The sequence below is a fragment of the Arachis hypogaea genome, chromosome 16 (assembly GCF_003086295.3).
Source record: "Arachis hypogaea cultivar Tifrunner chromosome 16, arahy.Tifrunner.gnm2.J5K5, whole genome shotgun sequence".
Lineage (NCBI taxonomy): Eukaryota > Viridiplantae > Streptophyta > Magnoliopsida > Fabales > Fabaceae > Arachis > Arachis hypogaea.
The window spans coordinates 10,907,144-10,918,070 of NC_092051.1; the positions used below are offsets into that span (position 1 = coordinate 10,907,144).

General features: G+C 39.3%; 1 long non-coding RNA gene across 1 annotated transcript; it reads right to left on the bottom strand.

Annotated features, from left to right (window-relative positions):
• Nucleotides 1-1,387: 1,387 nt before the first annotated feature.
• LOC112758932 (uncharacterized) lies at nt 1,388-3,041 on the bottom strand. Its single transcript, XR_003179859.3, has 4 exons — nt 2,874-3,041; nt 2,717-2,792; nt 1,782-1,808; nt 1,388-1,680 (listed from the first exon to the last, which is right to left on the bottom strand). It is a non-coding gene; the product is annotated as an uncharacterized lncRNA (long non-coding RNA).
• Nucleotides 3,042-10,927: the final 7,886 nt, after the last annotated feature.

Genomic DNA, 10,927 nt, shown 5'->3' on the forward strand with positions numbered 1-10,927 from the left:
CTTCTTCCACTGCTTATCCACAATTATTCCAACCCCATTTCTATTCTTCACCTTTCCTGTATACCAAAGTTTGAAACCAGAAGTATCCAACTCCCTAGCCTTTGTACCAACCCATTTCGTTTCTTGTAGGCACATGATGTTAATCTTCCTCCTTGTCATGGTGTCCACCACCTCCATGGACTTTCCTGTTAGAGTGCCTATGTTCCATGTCCCAAATCTCAACCTTCTGTCGCTTCGACCTATACCTTTTACTTTGTGAACTAGCTTATTTACCCTCGTCCGTTCACGAAAACACGAGAACCCTTGCTCATTTAACACTACATCCGGGCACCGATGTAGCGGCTCTTGCTTTGACACCGTACTCGAGCCATACGGCGCGTTGCTTCCGGGCAACGACCTAGCTTTAACGCAATAATGTCTTTGATTCATGTCATGGGGGTTCAGCTATATTTTTATATTGGTTGCCGAAGACCTAACACAACCCTCCTCCTTTATCCGGGCTTGGGACCGGCTATGTACCGCAAGTGTAACATAGGCGGAGTTAATTAAACTTGATAAACACATAAAAAAATTTACATGACTATATTTTTTATTAAAAGCTTAATATTATTATTTTTAGACAAAAAATATTTTAATTTCCAAAAATATTCCTAATATCAAATATTTTCAACCAAAATTATTCTTGACTCTAGTTTTCTTTAAAAAAATAAAATATAAATCTAATCAAATATTATTACTTTTTTACATTTTGAATTTTCAAAAATAAATCTAATAAAAAAATTTACTAAAATATCCTTAATAAAAAATATGTTTAATTAAATTTATTATCGATTCTATTTTTTAATTTACTAAAATATCCTTAATAACAAATATCTTTTTAATTAAAATTAACATTATTACAATTAAATTTACTAAAAAAATTTTACTATTATCCAAATGAAAGTTACAAAGAAATCTTAAAAATAAAGAATTACTAGCACTAATAAGCATACATGCACAACTCTTATATAAGAATACAAACACATCAACAAAATAAAATCAATGTTATGATAGACAGTCTCATACATAGAAAAATGATCACAATTATCGAATGTGATGTCTTCTCCTCCATTAGTTCTACATTTCTTGTGCAAGTTGATCCCTCTATCTACCCCAAGTATCACTCGTCTCAATATAGTGGATCATCTCAATATGGTAGATCACTAAAATAAATAATCCTATCGACACTAACATCTCTTATTACTTACCTACTGTAGCTATCATTTTATTTTCTTTTCTTCAACTTAACTATAAGGTCATTCATTAATTCAAAACGTAAAATCAAACAGGTAATAATTCTCATCTTCTATTTGAAATCTATTTTATAAAAAAAAAATATTAAAATATTTAGCTAAAAGATTTTATTTATTTATTGTATATAAACTTTTTTCTATTATTTAAAAAATAAAATTAATAACCAAAAAACATCCTACAACACATGATATATATCGGAAGTATAAAACGAGTCACATGGCTGATTATATAATTTACTATGATGGTTTTGAAATGACTAAGTTCTATGGATGACAAATATTTAATAAAAGAACCATATACTAAAGATTACATGAACCATATCACAATGATACGGCCTTCAATCCTCAAATCTTTTTGTTCAAAGAGCCAAATCTGAATGGGAGCTTTCTGCAAAAAAACACAATTCACATAAAAAAAATCAAGTTATAGAAAGGATAGAAGAATTCAAGAATAGAGGTAGGTACTACTGAGTATAGGCAAGGACTTACACTTTGAAGGAACCTGAAAATCAAGTTCTGCAAAATGCGAAAAGGAAAGATGTTAGGTCAAACAGAAACTTTAAAACCACCCAAATAGTGTAAACATGGATTGTGTTTTAGGATTTCATTGTCCACAAATAATGAAGTTATACAAGTATAGGAGCATAGAATAACATAGCATATATAGCGCAGATTCATTGCAATGCAATACAGAGAATGTAGCAACCAAAATTTATTGATTATCATTATTATATTAACAACCAAAATCACAGTCATAATCTCAATTACAATCAAGGTGAAGGTGAATATAGAGAAAAGAAATAAATAATTGGAGGAATAAAGGAATCGTGAATCCAAATACAAGCATACCAGGAAATGCGGTGGGATTGGGCGTTAAAACAGTCAACAACAGATTAAGATAATAATATTTCAAATCTAGCACAAACCCTCGTGTCAATAAATCATAGCACAAATAGAATTCAGCAAAAAATAAATAACAAAAATGCAAAATGCAAAATGAAGCAAAATGAAGCAAAATGAAGCAAAATGAAAAATATTTAAAATTATGCAAACACCTCAAAACTTCAAAATCAAGGGCTGCGTAAAAAATAAATTCCATAAAAACTAAGTAGAATCAAAACCAATTCATTAGAACCATTTACACAAACAGCACAAACGCAATCATTGAACAAGATATGGGCATTGATTATTTTAGGGACCATTGCATTTAAACTGCAAGCAAACGATAGTTTAGAATATTTAACAAAATCATAACGAAGCAAAATGCAGAATCAACAAACTCTAACAAAAAAGATGCAAAAATCAGAAAGCAAATCCTAACGAAGCAAGAAATAGAAATTCAAAAAATCAGTAAACCCTACAGTTCAGAACACCCAATCTCCATCCAAAAATAATTTAGAGAACGATCAAAAATGAAAACACACTTTCACTGTTTGGTTTGGCTCTCAGTTCGCAAGGCAGTTCACCATTGCCATCGTCATTCTTCTTCGTTCTTCGTCACTGAAAATGAATGAAATAGAGAGTGAATGATACAGAGGAACGTGAACGCGAACGCGAAAAAGAAATCGAAGTGACTCCTACCTCTAGAATGACGTGCGCAGTGGTCGTGCAAACCTAAATCGAAGGCGAGGTGACACCGACACTGGTGGAGCTTTCTTGAATTTGGGAAAAAAGCTCTGCTAGGATTTTGGTTTTTAGTGAAATGAGAAGGGAGAGATCTAAAAGAGGGTTGGATTTTGTTATTTAGATAAGGGTAGTTTAGTTTTTTTCTTTTATTATACAAATTCTGTTTCTATTGGAATTAAATATACCCAAGAGGATATAGGAATATTCCTTGGAATAAAACATACCTGAGAATAATATTTTAAACCTTGACCCAAATATGGAAATAAGATATTCTCATCTCAAAATTCCTGAAAATACACTTGTATTCCCTCTAATCACACACACCCTAAAGCTTTTTCATTCTTGAATATATTTGAGACAGAATTACTAATTTGGCATCACTTTAAAGCAACAATTCAGAGGGACTATCATAGTTCCTACATGGTTTATCACTTATCTTTCCAATAGGTCTAAGCAGATAATTTTTTTTTTGAAAATAAAAATATATTTGCAAGGATATGGCTAAAGAATTTTAATATGAAATAAGAGATGTATTTTATCACTTATCTTCCATGTCGCCAAGCTATTGCTTGTTGTGCTAACCAGTGACTGGATTGGCAGGTGTATGTCAGCGATGTATACAAGATGTCAGATATTTACAAGGTCTACAGAGTTAAGTTTGTCCCGTTGGACGACACGGAGACATGGCTTGATTACCCGGGACTGAGGATGGTCGCAAATCCTGCCTTGAGATGAAAGTCAAAAGGTCGTCCCAAATCGACTCACTATCTGAATGAAATGGATTCACGGAAAATGCGTGGTCCCCAAATATGCCGTCTTTGCGGGAGACAAGGTCATAGTCGCAGTAGATGTCCTCAAGGTACTGGACCAAGTAGGGTTGGTGGTAGTGGTGGTTCGTATGGTTTTGTTTCTAGTTGTGGTTCGTAAGGTCATAGTCGTAGTAGATGTCCTGGACGTTCATGTATTTTTCAGTTAATGTGTTTCAATTCTGAATTTCAAAGTCTTTGTAATTTTAAGTTAATGTATTTGAGTTAATGCATTCAATTCTAAGTTCGACTCAAACTGAAAGTTAATACAACAAATACAACGATGAAAGCAACAAAGTTAGACTACTGGAAATTAAAACAAGAAATACAAGGATGAATTAAACAAAGTTCTACTAAACTGAAAACTAATACAACGATGAAATCAACAAAGTTCGACTAACAGCTTACGACTTCTTCATAAAACATCCCATCGCCTTGTTCGCTATCTTGTTAATACTTGAGAGAGTAAACCTGGTTGGTGAATGGACATCTGTTCATAGGTTGTACTAATGGCCTCGACCAACTGTCTGCCCCTCTGTTGGACTTGATCCACCTGCCTTTGCCTGTTTTGCAACTGGACCTGACCCTACCTGTCGGGGCAGAAGGACCGGGGATATACTCATCAACAAGCTCCTGTGTCGACTCATTCAAGTCCAGACCGCTATTGGTTTATTCAAACGACACCGATCGATCCCAATATGCGACTTGATGCATACACTGGCTTGCCTATCAGGTGTGTCCATATGATGGGTTCGATGAGACGAACCGTCGACTGATACCCGGTGGGATTGCACCGACTGCTGTGATGGGATGGTTGGGATGAAAGCATTATGAAGAACAGGACCACCGCTATCAAGGAATCGATGGATGGTATCCTCGTCCCCAAATGTATCTACCTGTGGTGAGAATGGGGAAATGTCTGCGTAATCGAATCCAAGATTGCTTTGCTGGCTGTGATGCGACTGCTAGGCCTGATGTGATATGCGATGAGACTGATGGCTGTGATGGTATGACTGATGGCTGTAATGTGATCTGCAATGAGACTGATGGCTGTGATGGCTCGATGCCCATGATCCAAGCTGTCGTGCTGAGATAGTTGTAGGCGATGATAAAGAAATGGCTGCTGGGGGAATACTGGGGTGGCCGCTGTGGTGGATACTAGGGTGGATGCTGAGGAATGACATCTGACAGCCTCAGTTACATCCCGTATGATCCAATGTACCAACTCTGGTAATCGGTAGACGGGGTAAAGTCAAAGATTGGTTGCAGGTCCCAATCTCGCATACAACTGTTACGTCGGTTCCCCCATTGTATCCCGTGCCAATCATGGGACTGTACTCCGCGAAGAGTATAGCAATGTGTGTCAACTGGTATGGCTTGTGCTGCCAGAGGGAGGGACTGTGCATATCTGTATTGGCGAACCACTCGGTCTGCAGGAAGCCATTCGACACACTCGAATGATACCAATGGCCCTACCGTGTCACAGACATCAAGGTGTGCGTGTAGTTCGGCAGGTATGATGAGACTGACATACGGCCTCTAGCCAAACTACAAAATATTGCGAGAGCCATTAGATTATTAATAATACGTAAATTATAGTGAAAACCTCAATACTCATACTCACCTCTTCCATAAAGTCGATTGCGTGCCTAATAGATGCTGCACTCCTATACATCCATGTTCGGGTCCGTGGATGATGACTCAATCTACAACACAGAACATTATTCACAGAGTTTGAATTACATCTTGCCAGTAAAACATAATAATATACAAGTCAAATTTCAATAAATTATTTACGGTTACCTGCGTGCCACCAGTATATCAGCCGGCGCAAGTTGCTGTCGGGGAATGGACGCAAGCCACGGCATACGCTCCCACGTCCAAACAAACAACAAATCAAGTGGGTCATCCATCTCCTTACAATAGTATTGTGAATCACGACACAGTGACCTATAAAGATGCGCGAGACAAGTAGACCCCCAACTATAATTGCCGATCTGATCAAAATTCTAGAGCAGTGGTAGATGCTTCGCGTGGGCATATGCCGTCGACTTATCCGCGAAGAGGATGGTACCCAGCAGACAAAAGATGTGACACCTAACATAGCGCTTAACAGACTCCCATGTGTCTAAAGGTTGTGTATCTCTAATATGGTGAACCCATGAAAGCTTTATATAACTTTTGTATGAACTGCTCACGACGGGTTCGCTGTCGAATATCGCGAGGCTCTCGGTGACTAAGAAGTCGTGACTATTATCGGTCCAACCAGTCACAACCTTGGTGCACGAAATTGTGATCTCCAGGCTCGAACAAATCCTGGTAATGGCTCCAAAGCTTGGTGCTCTGATCTTAATTCATAATTGTCACAACTTCGATACAACTAACCAGCAAGTGCACTGGGTCGTCCAAGTAATACCTTACGTGAGTAAGGGTCGAATCCCACGGAGATTGTTAGTATGAAGCAAGCTATGGTCACCTTGCAAATCTCAGTCAGGCAGATATAAATGGATAATGGTGTTTTCGAATAATAATTAATAAGATAGGGATAGAGGTACTTATGTAAATCATTGGTAGGAATTTCAGATAAGCGAATGGAGATACTTTCGTTCCTCTGAACCTCTGCTTTCCTGCTATCTTCATCCAATCAGTCTTACTCCTTTCTATGGCTGGCTTTATGCAAGGGCATCACCGTTGTCAGTGGCTACATCCCCTCCTCTCAGTGAATAATATGCTTACGCACCCTGTCACGGCATGACTATTCATCTGTCGGTTCTCGATCATGCTGGAATAGGATTCACCCTCCTTTTGCGTCTGTCACTAACGCCCAGCAATCGCGAGTTTGAAGCTCGTCACAGTCATTCAATCATTGAATCCTACTCGGAATACCACAGACAAGGTTTAGACTTTCCGGATTCTCTTGAATGCCGCCATCATTCTAGCTTATGCCACGAAGATTCTGGTTAGGAGATCTAAGAGATATTCATTCTAGCTTAATTCATGTAGAACAGAAGTGTTTGTCAGGCACGTGTGTTCATAAGGGAGAAGGATGATGAGCGTCACACATAATCATCACCTTCATCACGTTCTTGGGTGCGAATGGATATCTTAGAAGAGAAATAAGAAGAATTGAATAGAAAACAGTAGTACTTTGCATTAATCTTTGAGGAACAGTAGAGCTCCACACCTTAATCTATGGAGTGTAGAAACTCTACCGTTGAAAATACATAAGTGAAGGTCCAGGCATGGCCGAGATGACCAGCCCCCAAAACGTGATCACAGGATCATAAGGTAATCCAAAGATGGTCAAAAAGACGTCTCATACAATAGTAAGAGGTCCTATTTATAATAAACTAGTCACTAGGGTTTACATGAGTAAGTAATTGATGCATAAATCCACTTCCGGGGCCCACTTGGTGTGTGTTTGGGCTGAGCTTAAGTGTTCCACGTGCAGAGGCCATTTGTGGAGTTGAACGCCAGTTTTTGTGCCAGTTTGGGCGTTCAACTCTGGTTTTGGATCCTTTTCTGGCGCTGGACGCCAGATTTGGGCAGAAGGCTGGTGTTGAACGCCAGTTTACGTCGTCAATTCTTGGCCAAAGTATGGACTATTATATATTTCTGGAAAGCCCTGGATGTCTACTTTCCAACGCAATTGGAAGCGCGCCATTTCGAGTTCTGTAGCTCCAGAAAATCCACTTTGAGTGCAGGGAGGTCAGAATCCAACAGCATCAGCAGTCCTTTTTCAACCTCTGAATCTGATTTCTGCTCAAGTCCCTCAATTTCAGCCAGAAAATACCTGAAATCACAGAAAAACACACAAACTCATAGTAAAGTCCAGAAATGTGAATTTAACATAAAAACTAATGAAAACATCCCTAAAAATAACTAGATCCTACTAAAAACATACTAAAAATAATGTCAAAAAGCGTATAAATTATCCGCTCATCACAACACCAAACTTAAATTGTTGCTTGTCCCCAAGCAACTGAAAATCAAATAGGATAAAAAGAAGAGAATATACTATAAATTCCAAACTATCAATGAAACAGAGCTTCAATCATATGAGCGGGACTTATAGCTTTTTGCCTCTTGAATAGTTTTGGCATCTCACTTTATCCATTGAGGTTCAGAATGATTGGCATCTATAGGAACTTCAGATTTCGAATAGTGTTATTGACTCTCCTAGTTCAGTATGATGATTCTTGAACACAGCTTCTTTATGAGTCTTGGCCGTGGCCCTAAGCACTTTGTTTTCCAGTATTACCACCGGATACATAAATGCCACAGACACATAATTGGGTGAACCTTTTCAGATTGTGACTCAGCTTTGCTAAAGTCCCCAATTAGAGGTGTCCAGGGTTCTTAAGCACACTCTTTTTTTTTTTTTGCTTTGGACCTTGACTTTAACCGCTCAGTCTCAAGTTTTCACTTGACACCTACACGCCACAAGCACATGGTTAGGGACAGCTTGGTTTAGCCGCTTAGACCAGGATTTTATTCCTTTAGGCCCTCCTATCCACTGATGCTCAAAGCCTTGGGATCCTTTTTATTTGCCCTTGCCTTTTGGTTTTAAGGGTTATTGGCTTTTTCTGCTTGCTTTTTCTTTTTCTTTCTATTTTTTTTTTCTGCAAGCTTTGTTCTTTGCTGCTTTTTCTTGCTTCAAGAATCATTTTTATGATTTTTCAGATTATCAAATAACATGTCTCCTAGTCATCATTCTTTCAAGAGCCAACATATTTAACATTCTTAAACAACAACTTCAAAAGACATATGCACTGTTCAAGCATTCATTCAGAAAACAAGAAGCATTGTCACCACATCAATATAATTGAGCTAAGTTCAAGGATAAATTCGAAACTCATGTACTTCTTGTTCTTTTGAATTAAAACATTTTTCATTTAAGAGAGGTGATGGATTCATAGGACATTCATATCTTTAAGACAAAGTTACTAACTACTAATGATCATGTAATGAAGACACACACATAGATAAGCACATAACATAGACAAACGAAAAACAGAAGAAAGAAGAACAAGGAATGAGTCCACCTTAGTGATGGTGGCGTTTCCTTCTTGAGGAACCAATGATGTCCTTGAGCTCCTCTATGTCTCTTCCTTGTCTTTGTTGCTCCTCCCTCATTGCTTTTTGATCTTCTCTTATTTCATGGAGCATGATGGAGTGCTCTTGATGTTCCACCCTTAGTTGTCCCATATTGGAACTCAATTCTTCTAGGGAGGTGTTGATGTGCTCCCAATAGTTTTGTGGAGGAAAGTGCATTTGAGGCATTTCCGGAACCTCATGGAAATGAGCTTCTTGCGCCTCTTGAGCTCCATGACTGGGCTCTCTTGCTTGCTCCATCTTTTTCTTAGTGATGGGCTTGTCCTCTTTGATGAGGATATCTCCCTCTATGTCAATCCCAGCTGAATTGCATAGGTGGCAAATGAGGTGAGGAAAGGCTAACCTTGCCATGGTGGAGGACTTGTCAGCCACCTTGTAGAGTTCTTGAGGTATAATCTCATGAACTTCCACCTCTTCTCCAATCATGATGCTATGGATCATGATGGCCCGGTCTATAGTAACTTCAGACCGGTTGCTAGTGGGAATGATTGAGCATTGAATAAACTCCAACCATCCTCTAGTTATAGGCTTGAGGTCCAATCTTCTTAGTTGAACCGGCTTGCCTTTGGAGTCAATCTTCCATTGAGCTCCTTCTACACATATGTCCATAAGGACTTGATCCAACCTTTGATCAAAGTTGACTCTCCTTGTGTAGGGGCGTGCGTTCTCTTCCATGTATGGCAAGTTGAACGCCAACCTCACATTTTCCGGACTAAAATCTAAGTATTTCCCCCGAACCATTGTAACATAGTTCTTTGGATCCGGGTTCTTACTTTGATCATGGTTCTTGGTGATCCATGCATTGGCATAGAACTCTTGAACCATTAGGATGCCGACTTGTTGGATGGGATTTGTTAGAACTTCCCATCCTCTTCTTTGAATTTCATGTCGGATCTCCGGATACTCATTTCTTTTGAGTTTAAAAGGGACCTCAGGGATCACCTTCTTCTTGGCCACAACATCATAGAAGTGGTCTTGATGGGCTTTGGAGATGAATCTTTCCATCTCCCATGACTCGGATGTGGAAGCTTTTGTCTTCCCTTTCCCTCTTCTAGAGGATTCTCCGGTCTTGGGTGCCATCAATGCTAATGGAAAAACAAAAAAGCTATGCTTTTACCACACCAAACTTAGAATATTGCTCGCCCTCGAGCAATAAACAAAAGAATAGATGAAGAAGAAGAAGAAATGGAGGAGAGGGAGAGGGAGATGTGGTTTCGGCCAAGAGGAGTGTAGAGGGGTGTGTTGTGTGAATTTGATGAAGAATGGAGGTCTTTATATAGGGAAGGGAGGGGGGGTTAAGGTTCGGCCATATGGGTGGGTTTGGGTGGGAAATTGGTTTTGAATTTTGAAGGTAGGTGGAGTTTATGAGGTAGGTTTATGGGGAAGAGTGGATGGATGTGAGTGGTGAAGAGGTGATGGAGAAGAGAGATTGAGGTGATAGGTGAAGGGTTTTTGGGAAGAGTGTTTATGGGGTTGTGTGAAAGAGAATGGTGAGAAGAAGTGAGTGGAGGTAGGTGGGGATCCTGTGGGGTCCACAGATCCTGAGGTGTTCAAGGAATTACATCCCTGCACCCATTAGGCATGTAAAAATGCCTTTGTACCCAACTCTGGGCGTTCAGCGCCAGGTTGGTGGCCATTTTGGGCGTTCAGCGCCCATTTGTGTGCCATTTCTAGCGTTGAACGCCAGAACCATGCCTGTTCTGGCGTTCAGCGCCCAGAAGCTGCCCATTTTGGGCGTTCAGCGCCAGAACCATGCTCTGTTCTGGCGCTGAACGCCAGACAGATGCTCCTCCAGGGTGTGATTTTTCTTCTGCTTTTTTTGATTCCGTTTTCAATTTTTATATTTATTTTGTGACTCCACATGATCATGAACCTAAGAAAACATGAAAAACAATAAAAAATAAGAATTAGATAAACATTGGGTTGCCTCCCAACAAGCGCTTCTTTAATGTCAATAGCTTGACAGTGAGCTCTCATGGAGCCTCACAGATGTGCAGAGCTTTGTTGAGACTCTCCAACACCAAACTTAGAGTTTGGATATGGGAGTTCAACACCAAACTTAGAGTTTGGTTGTGGCCTCCCAACACC